Source organism: Equus quagga, chromosome 7, assembly GCF_021613505.1.
Source record: "Equus quagga isolate Etosha38 chromosome 7, UCLA_HA_Equagga_1.0, whole genome shotgun sequence".
In the NCBI taxonomy this organism is placed as follows: Eukaryota; Metazoa; Chordata; class Mammalia; order Perissodactyla; family Equidae; genus Equus; species Equus quagga.
Window position 1 is genome coordinate 86,036,021 of NC_060273.1, and position 6,049 is coordinate 86,042,069.

The following is a 6,049-nucleotide window of genomic DNA, read 5'->3' on the forward strand; positions in this document are numbered from 1 at the left end:
CATTGTTTTCTGGCTTCCACTGTTGGGATCTAACTGTGGCTCCTTTAAAGGTATACACTGCAGCTATGACCCTGGGCAGCAGGTTCTCCAGCTCAGATAATTCAGAACAATTGTTCCTAGATCAAAGTCCTCTTTCTCACAGACTGAGATTATGAGCCTCCTGGGCTAACCCAGGAACATGACCTCAATTTATAAGGAATTTTAACTTTTCATTGACATCAGAACCTCTCTATTTTCACTGAGAATCTTTGCTTTAGAAATGACTAAGTTCTAAGATCAGAATTGTCTACATAATTTCTGCTGCCTTGTGCAAAATGAAAATGTGGGGTTCTTGTTAAAAATTACTAAGAATATCAAGACAGTTATAGCAGAATATTAAACCAAGTTCAGGGTTTTTCTGAGCACGGGACTCTGTGTGACTGCACAGGTTATACACCCATGAAACTGGCCCTGTGTGAAACAGACTCTTCTTGCTGATCTGATCTATTATTTTTCTGCACAAATGGAGCCATTTGTTTCATAGGAATTCAGTGAAATTCAAAGGAAAAGACAGCTGATTGCAAGAAATGAGTCATAAAACTTTAGAAATTGATAACCTTCTTGCAAATGTAAAGAGACTTATTCTAGAAAGAATATATAAGCCAAGGAATTCTTACAATTCTCAGCTATTGATTTCAGAAGACAACTTACCCTAATTATAATAAGCAAGTAGTAGTGTCAAAAAGGTGAAGATACTCATTTACCACAATAATTACCACTTAGAAGAAGATAGCACTGAAGCAGAAGGAAAAAAGAATCCAGAGTTCAATTCTGTTTTCTGAACATTTTCCCATAGCTACCACCCACCTTTAGATTTCACCGTGGAAATAATAACTTAGATGAAATAAATACATAGCAGCAAGTAAATAACAGTTGTGTGATGTACGAACGGAAGGGTCTCAAGCCAAAGTATAATTCAGATGCCTAATAAGGTATCACACTTTCATTAGGTTGGACAGAAGAAAAGCAGTATATTATTAATTAATTCAACAAATGTTTATTGAGCGCCTACTATAGGTCCAGTAGAGAGAGAGCAAAAAAATAAGATTGTATATATATATATGTATGTATGTACATGTATGTAGCAGAGATTAGTGCTTAAAGAGGAAAAGAGCAGGTGAAAGGTGTGGGAAGTGGAGAGAGGTTGAAATTTTAAAGGGGTGGTGGTCAGGGTAGATTTCACTGAGAATATGACATGTGAGGAAATGCTTGAAGAAGATGCAGGTATTATCAGAGTTTTGAGCGTGTTTGTGAATATGAAGAGATTGAAGATAAAGGAGAAGAGAAAAATGATAGGAGGTGGTCTGAGAAGTGATAAGAGGGTGGATCAAGGGACTTAGCAAAGGGGTTGACTCTGTAAACGGAAAAGACGATTCATTTTCTGAGATCTGAGGAAATGACTTAAAAGTGAATTCAGAGTAAAAGGGCATTGTAAATTGTTGGCTTTTATACAAAGTTAAGATGATATTAGCAACTTTAAATCCCGTGTGGCATATGAAATATAGTGATGATTTTAGTAGAAAAAAGAAAGTGCATAGGATAGAAAGGCAAAAATATATAATTGGAGAGCTGAAGTATAGAATAAGGAAAAACAAGTTCTTTTTAGAATAACGCATGAGAAGAGAGTGTTAAATGAATTATTAATATTACAGCTTATAAAGGAAGCACCATGGAAAACAAGACCATAGTTTTATAATGCTGAGAAAAACATAAAATATATGAAGGAAATTCAGGGGGTCCAAATTATCTAGCATGTACTAGAAATTTAATTATTGTCAATAAACACTGGTTTGGATTCCATGTTTCTTGGCATTGAAGGCAAAAATGAATTACGTTATGGCATATATTATTCATTTTCTGACATCAGAGGGCATACAAAATCATTGACATTGGCACATATTTTTCCAGAACTAACTTTAGGACAAATTTACCATAAGCCATTTGATGTTTAAGGGGAAGTGGATAACATAACAGATAATATTTTCACCATGATTTTATTAAAACCAGAGAACAGCTATTCCAAATTTTATAAACCAGAGGACACAACATCAGATCATAGGTACACAAGGGTCTAGGTCACTTGTTTTGTGACACTCTCACAACACGGGGATGTTTACTCTTGGAGAATCTTGCTTAAGCTCTGAACAAGATTTGCCTGGAGTTCACAGCAGAAGGCTAAGAGTCATGCTTGGTTGCACCTCAATATGTAAATGCACTTTCCTGATAACTTCTACAAAGTCCTAAAATAAATGGTCAGTAGAAATTAGATGTAGAATTTAAGAGGTAACCAGGCAAAAATAAACATAGAAAGGAATGTTAGGAGTAGAGAAACTCGATACTGCTTTCTTGATGAATGAAAGAACAGAATGCAAAAGCAGTTTGGATTCTGAGCGAAGAGAGAACATAATAAAAATCTACAACATGAATTTGGAAATTCAGAAAAATATCGCATAAAACATAGAGAAATGTTTAAAATCTGTACTGAGCTTATAAGAAAGAGAGAGAAATTTCCAGGTGCCAGAAATGAAAGATAACTCATTTCTAAAATAGGAAGTGTATTACCTGATACCCAGGCAGATTACTGGGTAGAAATGTTGACCCTAATAGCCAGAGCCTGGGGTTTAATAATCCTAGGAGAACAGAACATACAGCCTTGGCCCTTTCAAAGCAAGGATAGGGAACTGAAACTTCCTATAAAAAGCAATGACCTGTGGAAGGATTTCCCCTCTGGGTAGAAAAACTGTCAAATCAGAAAAGAGTTAAGGAAATTTGCTTTGAGCAGGAGTCTGAGACAGAGATCCCCACTCCCCCACTGAGAAACAAAATGTAAAGTTAAGCCTCTCTCAGATGTGGAATCTGAATTTATTCTACCCCTATGGTGGGAAACTCCCAGCTGAGACATTAATATTAAAACTGGCACTGGATCCCAATGAAAAACACCCAGGATGCCTGGAAGTAGCAAATCCAAAACTTCTCCACAAGGACGCTTCTTCAACAATGGTCACAGGAATTTTGCAGTCAACGTTCACAATGAAAAATGACAAACAAACAAATGAAAATGACAAACTCACTCAAGATACACAATAAAAAATGACAAAACATATGAGATTAGATTCAGTCTACAAAACCCAATAAAAAAGAGGATAAGCAACCTCAAGAACTTAGCTATAGGAAAATATTTCTACAAAATAATCTTCCAAATGATTAAAAAGATTAAAGAAAATTAATTTTTGAAGAACTGATAATAATAATAAAGAATTTATAAAGAAAAAAAATCAATGAAGAAACAGGAACCAAAATTACAGGATAATACATATGAAAGAGAACAGGCAATTTTGATTTAAAAAAATATATAATTGCTAGAAATAAAAAACCAGTCGTTTGAATTGAAAAAAATCAATGAACTTATTATTATTGTTATTGAAGTACAGATTATACCAGCTGAAGAAAAGACTAGTAAAATGGATGATGGAGCAGAGAAAATTATTGAGAATATGTTATGAAGTGATAAAGGGATGGAAAATAAGATGGAGAGCTTAAGAGTCACGCAGGATAGACTGAAAAGCCCAATATAGTCTGAAAGGAGATTTAGAGAGAATAGAGAGAATACAGGAGAGGCTATATATGAAAAAATAATGGCTGAGAATATTCTAAAAATGATGAATGAAATAAATTTTCAAATCAGAGGACAATGGAGGAGAATAAATAAAAATAAATCCACATCCAGATGCACCAGGGTAATACTACAAAATACATAAATTAAAAGGAAATTCATGGCAACCTTGAGAAAAGAAGGATACTGTAAACTACCTCAGATAAAAAGAAAAATCTAAAAGGCTACTCGGAAGAACAATTTCATTAACAACAGATATATCAGTAGCATCTATAGAAAGCAAAGAATAATACTTTCAAAGTGCTGAAGGAAAACAACTATCAGAATAAAATTCCATATGAAGTGAAACTAATTCACAGGTGAAAGAGAAACAAAGACATTTCAGAAAAGCTGATTACAGGAGTCCGTCTCTCACAGACCCGCAAGGAAAGAACTTTCTTACCCAAAAGAAAACTGAACTAAACAAGAGTAAGCAAGAAACAAGGGTGATCAAAGGGCTGGAAAACATTGACTTAGTGAAACAACAACAAAAATGACTAACTCGGGTGTTGAGTCCATAACAGAACGTTTTAATGGGGCAGCTATAGGAAGACAGTGAAATGCATTTGGAGAAGAATTTATTGAAATTAAAACATACATGCCCTCTGAGGAATTTATACTACAGATATATACATGTATGTGCAAAATGAGGTCTATACAAACATGCTCACTACAATATTGTCATAGCAAAAAACATTAAACAACCTAAACAGCCATAGGACACAGGTGATTCGTTAAATATATTATACTACATGCATATAATAGCTGTTATAAGAATTATAAAGCCATAATATTATTATATATTTATGTGTATAATATAAAATATAATTTATATTATTGCAAATAATCATATCAATTATTATGAGGAATGAGGAAGCTCTATATGTACTGATATGAAATAATCTTGAAGAAGTATTTTTTGATAAAAAACCATATGTAGAACAGTGTGGGTCATATGTTCCATTTACATCAGAAAGGAAAAAATATGTATACACCTTATATGCTTATATATGCACACACTAGCTATGGGTGGATATACAAGAAACTGGTACTAATGCGTGCCTCTGGGGAGGAGGCCTTGAGACAAAGGACTGAGATAGGCAGAAACCTTTCACTGTATAGCTTTTTGTAGCTTTCAAAAAACGTACAATTTTTTTTACTATGTACAGCCTAGTCAACATATAGAATATTTAAAAATAAACCAAAATATGAGAGAATGATAATATGGAAGTTAATGAGAGTTAGGCAGAAAGAGAGTGATGAGAATTAGTCAGGAAGAGGGTAGACATAGTTTTAAACTTGAGATGTTTTAAAGACATGTATGCAGGATAAAATTCCCAGTAACCGCTAAAAGAATAGATGTAAAATGTATAATTTTAAAATAAAGTAAGAGTAAAGAAAAGTTAATTACTACAGCAGAAGGCAAAAAGGAAGAGACAAATAAAAAGCACAAAATAGGACATAGTAATAAATTCAAATATGTCAGAAGTCACAGAGAGTGTGAGCTGACTAAACTCACAAGTAAAAGAAAAGACAACTTCAGATAGTCCTTTCTAGATTGATCAGCCTGCCAACCACCAGAGAAAGATCATATTAAATCAGACCATTCAGTCGCAGCCAAACTGGCCAAGAACAGAAGAAACCGTTCAGCCAACCCACGGAATTCTAACAATAATAAATGTGAAGCCACTATGTTTTGCAGCAAAAGCTAATTAACAGAGTTGGGATTTAAAAAATTATAGTAAAATACTGTTAACAGTTTAATGCTACTAAATTTGAAAGGCTTTAAAGAAGATAATTTTCTAGAAAAACATTAATTCCAGAAACAGATTCAAAAAGAAAGAGAAAATATGAATGAACATAAACCATTAATCTAAAACACCATTATTTAAAGCACTAGGTTTAGGTTTAGGAGATTTTTTTAAAAACTAAACTTCAAATAACAGTTAATTTCCAGAGAATGTAAAAGTAGGGAAAAGACACAAACTGATATAACTTTGATACAAAATTACATAAGAACAGAATGGAGCAAGGAAAATTAAAAGTCAATCCTGCTGGTAAACCTAGATGAAAAGCCCAAACAAAATGTTAGCAAATAAAATCTAGCATATGTATACCTATACGGAAAACATATATTTGTTTATAAATACATCATGACCAAGGAGGTTTTACAGCAGAAATGCAAAGCAGATTCAACAATGAGAAAGTTTTCAACATAATTCATTATTGTCCTTATTAAATGATTAAAAAAGAAAAGCCATTTTATCATCTCATTAGGTACAGAAAAAGCAAACATGAACAAACTCTTAGAAGACTATGAATGGGCAGAAGCTTTCCTAATCTGAAGAAGGATATTGT